Below are 17,256 nucleotides of genomic sequence, written 5' to 3'. Positions count from 1 at the left end.
TCAAAGACTTTGTAAACCCACGCAAAAGGCAGCCTAAAGTTTTTTTTTCCACCAGGATTGGTTATGTGTCCCGAAGACACAATGGGGGCTTTAACCCAGAGACAAAGTCAGCTTCTGTGGCTGTTTTGTAGTCCTTTGCTGTCTATCTTCAGAAAAGTCGCCTAGCTCTCTTTTGCCCCTATAGCGTGCATAATCGGTCTTTGTAGTTTTGCTTGGAAAGCTTCAGTTGCCGGTGGTCAGACGGACATTAATTTGACATGCAATGGTTGAATTGCGAGGAATTGGCTAGCTGCTTTCTCTGGGTGGTTCTCTGCTCTCGTTCCTTCCCTTCCTGCTCTCTCCCCTCTTTGTGTGTTCCCTTTTTCTTTTTATTTTACTTATTTTTGGGTTTGTACTTCCTTCTCCAGCTTCTTGGGCATGTAATGATTGTTGGTGACATGTGTGTTGCTCACCTGGGCCTGACCAATGGATTCCGGATGGTTGTGGATGAAGGGCCCGAGGGTGGGCAGCCTGTCTATCGCATACATCTACCCGTTCCGGGTGGCTGTCAGTTGGGCTGGCCGCCTGGCTAAGATTTTGGCTCCGCAAGAGTTGCTGCACGTGTACAAATCGCCACTGAATGGATTTCGTCTGTTGCCCATCAATCTAGCAGCTTTTGATGATGTGTAATTTTTTTTTTTTTTTTAATTTTTTTTTGCCGTGTGTCTGTGGACGGTAATAAAAGCTTTGAGCAGCAGTTGCACAATAAAGATTTGTCATGGGGATATCATCTCCGTCTTGTGCGTCTTACTGAGGGGAAGTAGTTCTGCAAGATCAAACACTGTCTCTCCAGAGTGCAAGTATGTGGAATGTTTCAGCCTGATAGCAGCATTTCAGAGATAGATGGTGATTTGCCTGTTTGTTGGAAGCGTGAAGCTGGAAGCGCTTAGCAGTCTCTCCCGTCTTGTAGGACGCCAAGTCTTAGCTCTTTGGCAGTGGCACGCCAATGTACAAAAAGCTCATGTAGGCTGCTGCTAAAACTGTAGAAGATACTGTGTGTGAGGCTACATGCGTGCTTTCGAAGGGTGGATTCACCATGGTGCACTGTGTTGGAAGCATCCACCTCCTGTTGGACCTGGGTGTCCTGGTTACAGGAGTAGGGTGCCAGTTTAGCACTATGTGCATGTAAGCAAACTGTGTATTGTATCACCCTGTATGTCATTCCCGATGAACTGCTAATGATGGATCACTTGCAGTAGCTGTCTACTGTACACCCAACGCCTCAGGCTACAAGATGGGTGTTAAATAAGGGAGAAGAGGCAAACCTTCACAGGCAGGGTAGTGTTTTTCTTTTTCTTCACACAAATGACTCAGCAGCGATAACTCCCCTCTGGGGAAGCACCAGCATATTCCCATCCTGCCTGAGGGGTCATCTCTGCTAATGGGCCATAATGGAATCAATGGTACTAGGATTATAGGCAGCTGCAGTGACTTAGACCATCAAAGGCTTCCAAAACAATCCCATGACTCTGCAGTATTGCATTCTGCCACTGTGAAACTCCCTGTCCTGAGGCAGGTGCTGAGCATTCCCACCCGAACCTGAACATATATGTAATCTTTGCGTTTGGGAACTTGGGACAGCACCACCACTTAATGGATCTGGAGGAAGATCAGAATTTCAACAGTACTGTGACCCGCACCTTAGGAACATTGTGCCAATTTGTACTCCGACTTTGTGGGTTAAAGCCAGTTTTCTGTGTATCATTGTATTTTTTGTAATCTCTAGTAGATTGTAACTCTGACCGATTGTAATCTCTCTTGAGGTAGTTGAATGGGATTCATTTCTCCTGCCGGTTTACTTTTAAACCAGCGCATCTTTTGGCGCCCAGCGTGAGGCGAGAGAGAGGTCGGAATTACAGTTTTGTTCTAAAGCATTTGTGTATTGGGGTATAGAAACTTTCCTGATTATCATGTTTCTCGGTGTATTCACGTGCATGTTGTGCCCTGTACATATTTCTGCATAGGGGAAAGTATTTGCCCATCATGATGCTCTCTTTACGATCAGGAGAGGAATCAAAATTGCTTTGGTGATTTACTGCGTTTATGGCATGGTAACATCAGAGGCAATGAGTTTCATTTGGAATGTATATTCAGTCTTGTTTGCCTGTCCTAGTCTGGGCTGCTACCTCTGGGGCCTCATTAATAATCGCACCCAGCCTCGTGCTTTGGAGTGGCTATCTGGAACAGAGAGCTAGACAAGGTTAAGAGAATAAAAGTAGGTATTTATTAAAGGCCTTCAAAAGGTACACCTTGGGCAGTCAGAAGCCTCAGAGGCTACACCCAAGATGGACGATGGTCACGAGTTTGAATTTCAGACAGATGTAAGTTTCGTCCATTTGCATATCAGGGGTCGATCCTCCAATTACAGCTTCACGTAATTAAGTCATTTTCCCCCAGTTTTCTTCCCCGCCCCCCTTCCCCCATTTCACCTTTGTTTATACTTTCCGTGGCCTGAGGCAGTAGGGTGTCCTTGGATCTCAGGCCTAGAGGGATTGTTTTGTCGGACCAAAATGTGAAGACAGTTAGCTAACCCTTTATATGGAGTTTAGAGTTATGCACTAATGCAGTACAGGATTTGAAAAATATAAGGCATCAAGCCTGTGGGGTGAAGAGGAGAGAATGTTTTTTTCCAGCACTTTAGGCCCGCTACAACAGTTTTTACGAATGTTGAGTTCCCTCTTGATGTTAAGGACAGCATAATCTTCTTGTTAGTTCTGCTAAGTTTTCTCTATACGGCTTGCACTGTCTACACCATGCTTAGAGTCAGGACAGAGGCTTCTAGGGAATTTGTCTGGAGGCCTGCCCTGGGAGTAGATAATCCTGAGTTGCATGGGATGTCGAAGGAGATGGGCCAGTATTTGGAAAACTTCTCTCCTCCGATGTTCTGGAAGTTCACCTCTGAACAACTTCAGGACCCTGTTAAAATAATAAGTTATGTGAAGGGAAAAGGCTCTGACAGCTCCAGAGATGGACAACTCACAGCAACATGCTGGGCCCTGGCCATTGCTTACCAGACACTGCTCGGTATGGTACAACACTTTCAGGAGGAGGAGAAAAGAAACAAATCAGCAGGAACCATTTTCACCCTGAAAACTTCAGTTTATCGAGCTTGCTGACATAGTTTCTAAAGACTTTCCCAGGACAGTAACTGTAAACATAGATATGTATACATTCTTTCTGATACACGTCTTTTGATGGACATCTCTCACAGCCAGTGCGGTTGGGAAGGTGTTATCCTGACTATCCAATCAATCCCTGGCCGTGGTCAGAAACCTATAAATTCTGAGAGAAGAAATAAAGTTCTCTCCTTCCTTTACCACACCTTGAGCTGTGTCCGTGTGACTCATTTTGTGTCCAGCAGCAACAAACCATGTCCACACAAACCACGTCTGAGCCAGAGGGAAAAGGAAACAAATCAACAAGCACCGTATGCACGCAAACCATTGCTGAACCTAAAGGACAGCCTAAGCTGGTAGCAGTCGCCCTTGTTCATTCAGAAAAGCAAATCCGCATAGTGAATGACAAGGAAGAGGCGGGACCTTCACATCCGGCAGAAGAGCCAGAGCCAGAAAACATCACTCGATCCCTGTCCCTGGGCAAGCTGCACGTGCTGCACAGAGAGTTCACACGCGAGGCAAATGAGTCCATATTGACCTGGCTGCTCCGAATCTGGGATGCCATGGCTAATGATACGATTCTAGATGGTAGTGAAGCCAGGCAACTGGGATCCCTGTCGCGGGGTGTGGTTATTGACCAGGGGATCAGGAAAAGACAGGAAACTCTCAGCCTCTGGCGACGACTGCTGTCAAGTGTGAGGGAAAGACACCTTTGTAAGGAGGACCTCCATGTGCAGCAAGGACAGTGGAACATGATGGAGCAAGGTATCCGATGCCCGAGGGAATTAGCTGTGCTGGAGATAGTTTTTTTCAGAGGACAAGGGATTCCCTAAAAGTCCTGGCGGTGTCCAGTACTCATCACAAATGTGGCTGAAATTTGCTCGGCTCGGGTCAGAAATATATTCCTGATACTTAGCGACGCTGCAATGGAGGGAGGGAGAAGATAAGGTGGGTGCATTGGTTAGTAAACTCAGCATTTATGAAGACACTGTCGCCGCCGCGTTACGGGCCCACGTCTCGCCTGTGGAAACGAAACTGGCTGAGCATGTCTGGAGCCTGGAAGAGAAAATTGAAGAGGGCTACCAGAAACTAAGAGAGTAGCTTAAGGAGGGAGTCTTCCATATCTCGCCAGCACAGACGAGAGTCTCTGCTATTAGGAGCAGGCATCCCCCAGCTAAGGAGAGAGGGTACAGTCCACGAGGGTATACTCCCGGCAGTACAGGAGTGATGATGTTCTGTCCAATCCTCTTGAAGGGACCTCCAGATCATATTTACAGGAAGGGAACAATAAGTACCGTGACCAGAACTAGAGGGGCCCTGCCTCTAGCCAGGTAGAGGAGAGGGTCTATTGGACGGTGTTGATCCGATGGCCTGGCACATCAGACCCAAAAATGCATAAGGCTTTAGTTGACACTGGCACGCAATGTACTTTAATGCCATTGAGAAATGTGGGGGCAGAATCCATCTCTGTTTCTGGGGTGACAGGGGGATCCCAACAGCTGGCTGTACTGGAAGCTGAAGTGAGCTTGACCAGGAAGGAATGGCACAAACGCCCCATCGTGACTGGTCCAGAGGCCCTGTGTATCCTCGGCATAGATTACCTCAGGAGTGGGTATTTCAAAGACCCGGAAGGACATTGCAAGGAGAGGCAAGGCAAAAGCTGCAGTAACTGATTCGCAGCTGTCAGGAGCCTCTCCGATGCGAGCTCGGAACCTCCCCAGGTGGCCTGGGCTGGCACCGAGATGAGAGAGGAAAAGGGGGTGCTTCCCCTTTCAAAAAGGTTCCTGCAAACTCACGCGGGTGGCAGCTGGTCTCAGTGCTAGTAGTGGTCGACGTGCGGGTGGCAGACGGCCGGCGGCTGGGATCTTCTCATCAGCAGCGGGCACAGGTGGGGAAGGTAGGCACAACTCAGTCGTAGTGCTGAGTTGCAGTGCAGCAAAGTCCCAGGTCAGAGCTCACAACCTCCCAGGGCACCATGCGACAGTTCGCAGATCTCCTGAGTGGAAGAGCCCACCTCCCCAGCTAAAACTCCCCAACCCTCTATTCCTCTTTCCCCCCCCCTCCAAAAAAAAACGATTGCATTGGTATCCCAGGGCTATTATGTACTCCTTTTGTGTCTTGACTGCTGGCTATTCATCTAGGAGCTTCCCCTTGCCACCACGATGATAATGGGAAGAAACTCACTGAGGAGCCTAAGCCCATAACACCAATGCATTTTTCTCCATTCCTTTGTCAGCAGAGTGCAGGCCACAGTTTGCTTCCACCTGGAGGGGTTTTCAGTACACCTGGAACCCACTGCCCCAGGGGTGGAAACACAGTCCCACCATTTGCCATGGACTGATCCAGACTACTGCACTGGAAAGGGGTGAGGCTCTGGAACATCTGCAGTACATTGATGGCATCATTGTACGGGGGAACACGGCAGGGGAAGTTTTTGAGAAAGGAGAGAAGATCATCCAGAGTCTCCTGAAAGCTGTTTTTTCCATTAAACCAAGTAAAGTTAAGGGACCTGCTCAGGAAATGCAGTTTCTAGGAGTCAAGTGGCAAGATGGGCGTTGCCAGATTCCAACGGAAGTGATTAACAAAATACCAGCTGTGTCCCCACTGACCAGCAAAAAGGAAACACATGCTTTCCTAGGCGCTGTGGGCTTTTGGAGGATGCATATCCCTGAGTACAGTCAGAATGTAAGCCCTCTCTACCTCGTGACATGGAAGAAAAACGATTTCCGGTGGGGCCCTGGACAACAGTAAGCCTTTGAACAGATCAAACAGGAGACTGCCCATGCAGTAGCCCTTGGGCCAGTCAGGACAGGACAGGATGTGAAAAATGTGCTCTACACTGCAGCCAGCCAGGGAGCCTTCCTGGAGCCTCTGGCAGCAAGTACCCAGGAAGACCCGAGGACAACCGCTGGGGTGCTGGAGTCGGGGATACAAAGGATCTGAGGCCAACTATACCCCAACTGAGAGAGAGATCCTGACAGCTTATCACTTATGAAGGGGTTTGAGCCGCTTCAGAAGTGATTGGCACCAAAGCACAGCTGCTTCTAGCACCCCAACTACACGTGCTGGGCTGGATGTTCAACGGAAAGATTCCTTCTACACATCATGCCACCAATGCTACATGGAGTAAGTGGATCGCTCTGATCACAGAGTGAGCCCAGATAGGAGATCTTAATCACCCTGGGATTTTGGAAATCATCACAAACTGGCCTGAAGGTGAGAGTTTTGGACTGTCTTCTGAAGAAGAAGAGGAGCGGGTGACACGTGAGGAGGAGGCCTCACCATATAACCAACTACCAGAAAATGACAAGCGATACGCCCTCTTCACTAATGCTTCCTGCCATGTTGTAGGGACAAACCAGAAATGGAAAGCAGCCGTATGGAGACCCACATGGTGAGTTGCACAAACTACCGAGGGACAAGTTGGATCAAGTCAGGTTGCAGAGTTCAAAGCCGTCCAGCTGGCTTTGCATATTGCTGAATGAGAAAAGTGGCCAAGACTCCACATCTCCACTGACTCATGGTTGGTAGCAAATGCTCTGTGGGGATGGCTAGATCAGTGGAGAAAGGTCAAGTGGCAGCGCAGAGGGAACCCCATCTGGGCCGCTGAGATGTGGCAGCACATCACTGCCCGGGTAGAGAAGCTGACCACGAAAGCCCATCACGTAGATGCACGCGTACCCAAGAGTCGGGCTAATGAAGAGCATGGTAACAACAAGCAGGTGGATCAAGCTGCCAAGGTTAAAGTACCTCAGTTAGATCTGGACTGGCAGCACCAGGGAGAGTTATTTCTAGCTCGGTGGGCCTGTGATGCCTCCAGTCATCAGAGGAGAGATGCGACATGCTGATGGGCTTGTGACTGAGGGGTGAACTCAATCATGGACGGTATATTACAGGTTAAACATGACTGTGAGACATGTGCTGCAGTCACGCAGGCAAAGTGGGTGAAGCTTCTATGGTGCGGTGGACGATGGTCAAGGTATAGGTATGGGGAAACCTGGCAAGTTTGATTACATCACACTTGCCCAAACTCGCCAAGAAAAACGCTATGTGCTGACCACGGTATAGAAGCAACCACTGGGTGGCTGGAGACATACCCTGTGCCTCACGCCACTGCTCGGAACACCATCCTGGGCCTGGAAAAGCAATTTTTGTGGCGACGTGGCACCCCAGAGAGAATTGGGTCTTAAAATGGGACACATTTCAAAAAGAGCCTCATAGACACCTGGTCCAGCTAGCCATGGTTTTAAGTGGGTGTATCATATTCCCTACCATGCGCCAGTTGCTGGGAAACTTGAACGATGCAATGGACTGCTACAAACCCACCTTGAATGCAATGGGCGGGGAAACCTTCAGACACTGGGAGGTGCATTCAGTGAAGGACACCTGTTTGGTCAATACCCGAGGCTCCATCAATTGAGCTGGTCCTACCCAATCAGAACCCTTGCATACTGTAGATGGAGATAAAATCCCTGTGGTACATATAAGAGGTATGTTAGGAATGACAGTTTGGATTAGTCACACCTGAAACAAAGGCAAACCCAAACATGGGATTGCTTTTGCTCAAGGACCTGGTTACACTTGGTAGGTAATGCAGAAAGATGGGGAAACACATTGTGTACCTCAAGGGGACCTAATTTTGAGTGAGAACTGTCTGTAATGTTTCATTGTGTGTATATATATATGTATGTATATAGTTGAAGAAAAGGTATTCATTTTGGCATGATGTAGGTGATATACATTGGGGTGGATAATGTCCTGGTTAAAGGAGTAAGGTACAAGTTTAACCCGTGGTGGGTATAACCAAACTGTGTATTTTACCCCGCTCTGGGTCATACCTGGTGAACTTTTATTGATGGATCGCTTGCAGTAGCTGCCCAGTGCACACCCCTGACATCTCAGGCTACAAGACGGGTGTTAAATGAAATAAGGAAAGAGAGGCAAACCCTTCGAGGCAAGATAGTGTGCTTCTTCTCACAAATGACTCAGCAGTGATAACTCCCCTCTGGGGAAGCACCAGCACATTCCCACCCTGCCTGAGGGGTCATCTCTGCTAATGGGCCATAATGGAATCACTGGCACTAGGATAATGGGCAGCTGCAGTGACTTAGAGCATCAAAGACTCTCAAAATATCCCATGACTCACAGTATTGGGTTCCTCCACTGTGAAACTCCCTGCCCTGGGGCAGGTGCTGAGCATTCCCACCTGAACCTGAGCATATATATAATCATTGGGTTTGGAGACTTTGGACACCACCACTCCACAGATCCGAAGGAGGACCATAACTTCAACAGGACTGTGACCACCACTTGATTGGACTGTGACCATCACTCTGACCAACAGGGTGCCAGTTTATACTCTGACTTTGTGTGTTAAAACCAGTTCTCTCTGTATCATTGTATTTATTGTAAACTGTTTAGTAAATTGTAACTCCGACCTGTAATCTCTCTCTTGAGGTAGATGTGTGGGTTTCATTTCTCCTGACGGTTTACATTTAAACCAGCATGCTGGGTGATTGCCATAGGTTTTAGAAGTCTCTGGCACCTGGTGGAATTTTATGTCTCTCCTCGCGGGCAAGGTTGTGGATACTTAGCTCCAAACCAAAGAGAGCCAAGGGTTATGAAACCCAGATCCACTGGAGAATTGTAGGATCCTAGACCAGCCCAGGTGTGAAGGGACCTCGAAAGATCATCTGGTGCAGCGTTTTGTGGGAAAGGGAGCCTAGATGAGATTATTTAGCACCCTGTCCAATCACATCTTGAAAACCTCCGGCAATGGGGGCTGGTGCAACTTATGCCCGTTGTCCCTTGTCTTTTCCATGTGGCTCCCTTGAAGTACTGGAATACTGTGAGCAGGTTCCCCCTGAGCCTAGGCAGGTGCCTAACATTTTGCAACTAATTCCTTTGTCATTGCTAGCCTTCATGCAGCCCCTAGCTGCTTTTAGATGTTCCTCCACAGCTTTTGGATCATGCTGAGCCGATTTGTCCAAGTATTTAGGTCTTAGGCTTATTCCTTGCTTCTGTAAGTGTTCAGTGATATCTCTTGCCATCCCTCCGACTATGCCAATTGGTGCAAATGGGTGTTTTAGGTCGCTTAAAGAATTGCCGGAAAAGGTATCAGCAAAAGCAGGTTTTCCAGCCCTGTGAGACTCTTCATGGCCCTCCTTGGGACCCTCTCCAGTCTGACCGCCTCTTTTTATTGAATTCTGGGGACGAGAACTGGACACAGAGTGTGGCCTGAAGGCATGGCCTCTGTGAGAAGAGGCCAGGGTCTGCTCTGTGCTAGACACGGCTAGTTCTCACCAGCTAGGCACCAGACTCCCTGGGAGCCAAAGCTGAGCAACTCAGCAAAGCTGGTGGCACCCCTGTGTAAGCATATTTAAGAAAGGGTAAAGCGCTGTCTGGGGCAGGCATTTCCCTGCTGCCCTTAGATCTGGCAGGCGGCGATGTCCTGAAGGAACTTTTTCATCTTATTTTCTCCTCCTGTCCTATTGAGGAGGGGCGGTGAGAGAGCAGCTGGTTGGGCCCCTGGCAGGCAGCCAAGGTCTGACATCATAAAGCCTAAAAGGCATATTCTTCCATGTGGAAGGGGGTTGGTTGGTTTAGAGATTTTAGGAACAGGAAAATTAATTAGGTGTTACGTGCCGGTCGTGGGTGGGAGACAGAATCCACGACTCAAGTCCTCTTGTTCATCAGAGAAAACAACCTGGTTTATTGTTCGGAACTTGCTTATATAGTTGGTTCAGAACTCCCGGGTCTAGACCATTTATTGGTCGAGACTTTAGCACCGCCCAGCTCCTTGACCAGTGATATGTCTGCTTTCTGGATAGAACATGACTGGCTGAGGTCCCTGCTTGGGTCTGAATCTAACTCATCTCTGCCCCATCCGGGGGCTTGTTTTACTTCTAGGCTGGTTGAGTTTGGGGTTCTGGTACGGCCAAATTTATTTGGCAGCTATAAGCTAGATGCCATAGTAACAATTAGGGACTGCACGTTGATTTGAGTGAAGGGCAGGTACCAATCCGTCTTCTATAACTGCAATCTCAGCAGCAAAGGACAGCTGAGAATCAGGCCCCAACGATGCTGTTTTGGGTGTTGCTAAGATGGAGTTCATTTCCCCGTAGCAGCTCTCACAGTGCCGCGTGTCACGTGAAAAAGGGAGGCTTCCTCGACCCTTAGTGTGGGGAGATTTACTCGGTCTTTAGTGTTTAATTTGTGTTTCAGGAAAGTCGAGACTGTTGTGCCCGACCGGTCTGTCAGCATCCCGTTGGGGGGAACCTTCACTGAGCAGTCCTACTGGATCAGAGGGTGGTTGGACTGACTTAGGGAAACACACCAACAGTGTAAGGGAGACCCCTCAGCAGGTCTTCCCCTTTACCCATTGTGTTACCTGCTGCTTGTGACTGGTAACGTCCGCCAAGGATTCACGCTAACAGTTTATGGAATAACACTCTTTATTAATACAAATTGTGACAGGTTAAGGTTTGAAGATTGTCGGTGATAGTGTCTGACTGCAAAAATATGTTTGAAGGAATATATACAGACAAGCTCTAATCCCCAATAAAATGTTCAGCATGCATAGAGTATGATTCTTATCCAATAGGCATCTCTATGGGGGAGAAGACAGGTTCGTCTCATCAACTGATCCCAGCAGCTACAATGGAGTCTTCCCTACCTTTTCCCCATTCTCGACTTATTTTTATACTATTTCTGTGTGTTTAGGTGGAGCTTGAGTGACTCTAGTCATACATACCTTTGTTACTGATTGGTGTAAAATTCTCTTGCTTTGCTTTTAAAGATACAGTCAAAAAGAATATAGAATATAGAGCGCATGCCCAGTGAGGGGTGGTCGCACTTTGGAGGTGGGTAACTTTGGGATTGGGGTGTGCGTTAATATTATTATTAAGCTTTACTGAAGCAAGTTCATGTAAGGAGAGAGATTTCACCACAGTTGCTGACTCAGCAGTAAGACATCTTCCCCTGTCTCCCCTGGTTGACAGGTGGTATGCGGTTTATCAGCTGCAAAGTACCACGGAGTTCCCTTCCCTGCAAGGATTTCTGTAGAACCTGGCCTTCGCTCCGCTCCATCCTCCATTCCATCTCCCTCAGCAGGTGCGTGTGTATGGGGAATCATCACGAAATAGGTTTCAGCTCATGCCAGCTGCATTCCATCCAGGGAGCAGCAACTGTGATTTGCCCTGTAATTCCCGTACTGTTATAACTCCTGTAAGGATGTTAACATAACTCCTAAGTTTCCCCTAATTGCATCCCCAGTTACCGGTCCACAGGGTCCCCGGTCATTTTCCCACACCGTGCTTTGCACTGGTAGCTAGAAAGGTGGTGTTAACACACCAGTGTTTTGGCTACTGCTGAGCAGCGTTGGCACAGCATCAGTACTGTCTCTCCAACATTCTGCCCCAGCATCAGTAGGCTGGGGGTGGGCAAGATCCTAGGAGGAGACACAACCAAGACAGCTGACCCAAACTGGCCAGAGGGATATTCCATACCATATGACGTCAGCTCAGAAATAAAAGCTAAGTAAAGGAAGAGGAAAGGGGGTCATTTCTTATTTACAGTGCTTGCCTTCTGGAGAAACTGCTACGTGTGCGGAAGCCCTGCTTCCCGGGAAGTGGCTAGACAGTGCTTGCTGATTGAAACTAGACAATAAATTTATTTATTTTTTCCCCTCTCCTTGTTCATGCACAAACTTTCACTTTTGCTTTAGTAAACTGCCTTATCTCAATCTGCAAGTTGTTTTTCACCTCTCCTGTCCAGCTGGGGAGTGATAGAGCTGTTTGGTGAACACCCGGCGTCTAGCCAAGGTAAACCCACACCAGTCCTTTTTGGTTTCTAACGTGGGCTGAGACAATGGCAGTTATATATCTTGCATGGTATAGTAATAGTAGGTGTTGAGTAGCAAGCTCCTGTGCGGGGCATGGAGTTTGTCAGCTACGCTGCTTAACTCTTTCTTTTGTTGAGTTTGGGAGCATGTTAATACAAACAGTGGCTCTGTGCTTTGCTGTGACACAGATGGCTTTGTTGTGCTGGGGGAGCTATTTTCTGGGGACAATGAGGGAATCCCTCTCCCTATCTGGGATTGATGTAGATTGTTTTAGAATGCAGGCTCCCGTGTTCCTTGTTCATTCTTATGTATGCTGTTGAATACTATTAATACTATTAACTAATACCATTGGCACACTAGGGGGTTTGTGGAATCTGGTGTCATCCTGCTGTAAGACAAAACAATCTGTAGGTGAGGAGATACTGACTGAAATGTGCCCTGAAGCGTCTGGTCGCTGGATGGCAGTGTGTGTGTGTGGAAGGATTTGGGCAGGTTCCTAGAGTGGTTATCACCTCCCATTGCCTGGGACTTTACACCTAAGCAGGTAATGAACCCTGGCAAACTGATGTGTCACCTGATAGAAGGGTGTCTTACCTACCCCAATGAAACCCAGCAGCTTCTTGCCCTGCACGGGGGTCCTGGCCTATGCCTATTGAGCCCCAGTTCAGTACTGCAGAGGAGCGTGGCTGATGCAGGGACCCAAACTGCATTTGAGGACACTATGGCTGAGATAGGGACGCAAACAACAACAACTACAGCAATTGCCCCCAGAAGTGACAAAGAAAAGGTGGATAAGGAGAGCCAAGGTGCTATCAGCAAGACTGTCCTGGGTTAGGGCAAATGTGGGGGAGAACCTCCGAATGGGGTCCCTCCAGAAAGCAAATTCGAGCGGCTCCTCCCCCAACTGGTTTGGGAAAAAGATTACCTTGGAAAAAAGTGGGTAAAACCTGTTTATTTAACAGAAATTGTATAATGTTAAACAATAAAACTTCTCGCTGTTCGATGAGATGGCAAATCCAGAAAAAAGTCCTTTTCATGTGGTGTAGCTCGGCTCACTCAGGTTCTTATCCGTCCCTCCGGCGCTGGAAAGTGCCCAGGCCCAGGCCCCGGTGGGCCACAGGTGTGAGCTCCCGGGATTTGTCTGGGTTTTCAGTCCAGAGTAGGTTTGAACGGATGCAAGACAAAGGGAAAATAACAGTCCAGGGAACTTCTCTGCCTCAGCTAGCTAAAAACTAACTAAAAGCAAAGGAGAGCTCTGTCCCTCTGTCTGTCCGTGCTACAGACAACACAGTCCAGGAGCAGGATGCGGGGGAGTGAGTGCTCTTTCTCAACACAAACTGTGCGCTTCTTCTTTCCCCCCCCCCCCCTTTGCTGTCAGAGCCAGTCTTAAAGGTGCAGAACTTAATATGTAGGATAAACAAGGCGATTGGGCATGCAAGCATCATAAAGTCACCCCAGGACATTGACTTACTTGCCTTTTAGTAGTCCCATGTAGCCAGTGCAAAAGTCCGATGGAGGGTGGAGGCTGACGGTAGACCACCGTGGCCTGAATGAAGTAACGCCCCCACTGAGTGCTGCTGTAACGGACATGTTAGAGCTCCAATATGAACTGGAGTCGAAGGCAGCCAGGTGGTATGCTGAACTTGGCATTGTCAATGCATTTTTCTCCATTCCTTTGGCAGCAGAGCACAGACTACAGTTTGCTTTCATGTGGTGGGGTGTCCAGTACACCTGGAATCGACTGCCCCGGGGGTGGAAACACAGCCCTACCATCTCTCACGGACTGATCCAAAGTGCACTGGAAAATGGGTGTCGCACTATATTAGGAACGGCGATAAGCACGACACTGATTCCCTTAGCTTCATTGTCCAAGAGAGCAAAGTTTATTATTCTTAATCTTCTTTTATACACATGTTTGAGAATGTCTGAGAGCTAAAACTCTCATTGATCATTAAAGCAACACATCCACCATCATTGGTTAAGTGGAACACCACCCCTTGACTAAACAACACCTGCAGGTTGTTGTCCTTTACCAAGGACTGTTTGGATTCTTTCTTATGCTTTCTTAGGCCAGAATGAGAAGCCTGTGTGACTTAGTTTCACAAAGGCTCTGTTCCCTGCTTGCTTTTGCACTTAGCATCCACAAATGGGTGATGCCCCTGAACATCTAAAATATGTTCATGACATCATTGTGTGGGGCAGTGAGGCAGAAGAAGTGTTTGAGAAGGGAAAAAGAATAGCTCAGAATGTTCTGAAATCTGGGTTTGCCATAAAGAAAAGCAAGGTCAAGGGACCTGCACGGGACATCCAGTTCTTGGGCATCAAATGGCAGGATGGCCGCAGTCATGTGCCTATGGATGTGGTTAACAAGATAGCAACTATGTCTTCACCGGCTAAGAAGATGGTAACGCAGGCTTTCGTAGGCCGCCTGGGGTTTCGGAGATTGCATATTCCACATTATAGTCAGCTTGTGAGGCCCCTCTATCAAGTGACCCAGAAGAAGAACCATTTTGAATGGGGCCTTGAGCAACAACAGGCCTTTGAGCAGATCAAACAGGAAATCGCTTGCAGGGTAGTTCTTGGGCCTGTTCAGACTGGACCAGCCCTGCAAAATATCCTCTACACTGCAGCTGGGTAGCATGGTCTCACTTGGAGCTTCTGGCAAAGAACATCAAGGGAAACCTGAGGTTGTCCATTAGGGTTTTGGAGCCGGGGTTATTGAAGATCAGAAGGCCCACTGCACTCCAGCTGAAAAGAAAAAAAATATTAGCAGCGTATGAAGGGGTTTGAGCACCCTCAGAAGTCGTTGGGAAAGAAGCGTGTCTCCTCTTGGCACTGCAATTTCCTGTGCTACACTAGATGTTCAAAGGAAGCCTCCCTTCGACACACTGTGCAATCGGTGCTACATGGAGTAAGTGGGTGGGTAGCACTGATCACACAACGAGCTCGACTGGGGAAACCCAATTGCCTGAGAAGCCATGAATAAAGGCAGAGATTTTGGAGAATTTCTTTGAAAGGTCACTCGTGCTCAAGAAGCACCACCATGTAATGAGTTATCAGAAGATGAAAAGAGGCCATGCTGTCTTTACTGATGGATCCTGCCTTGTGGTAGGAAACCATCAGAGGTGGAAAGCTGCTGTGTGGAGTCCCACACAATGAGTCGTTGAGGCCGCTGAAGGAGAAGAAAAGTGGCCTGTACTGTGTCTCTATACTGACTCCTGGATGGTGGCTAATGCCCTATGAAGGTGGCTACAGCAATGGAAGAAGACCAATTGGCAATGCAGGGGTAAACCCATCTGGGCTGCTGCGTTGTGGCAGGACATCACTGCACGGAGAGAAAACATGGCTCTGAAGGAATGTCACGTAGATGCTTACATGCCCAAAAGCCACGCCCCTGAGGAACATCACAACAATGAACAGCTAGATAAGGCTGCCAAAATTGAAATAGCTCAGGTAGACTTAGACTGGGAGCAGAAGTGTGAACTCTTTACAGCCCGATGGGCCCGTGAAACATCAGGACATCTAGGAAAAGATGCAACCTGCAGATGAGCTTGTGATCGAGTGGTGGATCTGATCACAGAGGCTATCACACAGGTCGCCCATGAATGTGAAACATGTGCTGCAGTCAAGTGAGCCATATGAGTAAAATCTCCTTGGAATAGATGGCCAAACTGGGTTTTAAATATGGTGAGGCCTGGCAAATTGACTATATTGGACCACTGCCATGAACACACCAAGGCAAGAGCTTACATACTCATCATGGTAGAGGCAACTACTGGTTGGCTGGAAAAATACCCTGTAAACCATGCTATTGCTCGAAATACTATCTTAGGCCTTGAGAGACACATTTTTGTGGAGACATGGTACCCCAGAAAGAATGGCATCAACGAGGCTTGTTTTTGAAATAACCTTATGAACTCTTAGGCAAAGAAACACGCATTGAGTGGATATATCACATTCCTTATCACCCACAAGCCTCTGGAAAGATTGAGAGGTATGATGGACTGCTGATGACTGTGTCAAGAGGGTTAGGTAATCGAGCATGGAAGCATTGGGCTGCAAATTTAGCAGAAGCCACTTGGCTGGTTAACACCAGAAGATCTGCTAACCGCACTTGTCCTGCCCAAACAAAACCACTACATACTGTGGGAGGAGATAAGGTCCCTGTCGCTAGAAGAGACGGAAGTAGAGAGCGAGGGTTCGAATCACACAGTAGCCAGAGGTTTATTTCATGAGGCAAAAGCCTTTATTTCGGGGTTTTCCAACCCTTTTTATAAGGTGTTCCGATACAGGTTAACCTGATTGGTACAAGGAACGACACCTCCCTCATCCCATTGGTGGGACAAGAGAAAGACACTCTCAGAACACCTGTGTCTTTATTTTGGGAAACTAAAGCCTTGTTTTCCCTTGTCTTTCACAACAGTCCTTGTGAGAGAAAAAAGTTCCAAAGACTTTCCCTTGGGAGCAGATCAGCCCCTGAGAGCTTGAAACTCTCTCAGGTTCAGAAAATCATGTCCACAGGTCCCCATACTACACACAGGGAAGTGGCTAAGGGGGTCGGTGTGGAATTCTCCTTCCATGGGAAAAGACAAACCTATTAATGAGATTGTCTTTGCTCGAGGACCTGGGTATACTTGGTGGGTAACGCAGAAGGAGGGGGAGACCCGGTGTGTTCTTCAGGGAGGTTTAACCTAGGGTGAAAAATGATCTGTGTGTAAATTGTATGTTGCAGGAAGTAAAGTAGCAGGAGCGACATGAACAGACGATGAGTGAATTTTACGAGGAGTGAGGAGAGTGCGACGATAGCCCAGGCAGGGCCGGTGTCGGTGCCAAACGATCGAGTGTGTCGCTTCTGTCCCAAGCACCCATCTCGATGGAATGGAGCCCAAGTCACGGCCTATTTTTAAACATCTGGAGGAGTGGAGGAAACCCATGAAATGGGAAAATAATATCTATCTTTGAAAGGAAGGAGGACGGTAGTTAATGAAAATGTGTGCGTTTGTTGGGCATAAAGATGATTTAAGCATGGAGTTTTAAGTTGTAAGCGTTGGTAAGAAGGGATTTCAGTCATGACAAATAAATACAATGGAATAATTAGAAGGCAGATATATCTATAATTCTGTGGGATCTGAGTATGACACAAATGGTGTGAAGTAAGGGGCGGAGGTTGTACTGGGTGTGGCTGAGATGGAGTTCATTTTCTCCATAGTGGCCATCAGTGCCATACTTTGCATTTGTACCTAGAAAGGTGTTGATAAC

At 47.9% G+C, this 17,256-nt stretch overlaps 1 long non-coding RNA gene across 1 annotated transcript in view; it reads left to right on the top strand.

The window, feature by feature from the left end:
* LOC131591657 (uncharacterized) overlaps positions 1-11,268 on the top strand; it is a 51,216-nt gene extending 39,948 nt beyond the window's left edge. The window contains exon 4 of the long non-coding RNA XR_009280430.1: positions 11,156-11,268. This is a non-coding gene — a long non-coding RNA (uncharacterized LOC131591657). The remainder of the gene's footprint in view (positions 1-11,155) is intronic.
* The last annotated feature ends 5,988 nt before the right edge of the window (positions 11,269-17,256 follow it).

This window comes from Poecile atricapillus, chromosome W (assembly GCF_030490865.1).
Source record: "Poecile atricapillus isolate bPoeAtr1 chromosome W, bPoeAtr1.hap1, whole genome shotgun sequence".
Taxonomy (NCBI): Eukaryota; Metazoa; Chordata; class Aves; order Passeriformes; family Paridae; genus Poecile; species Poecile atricapillus.
Note: the sequence above shows the minus strand (reverse complement) of the source record. Positions and strands in the feature narration are given on the sequence as shown.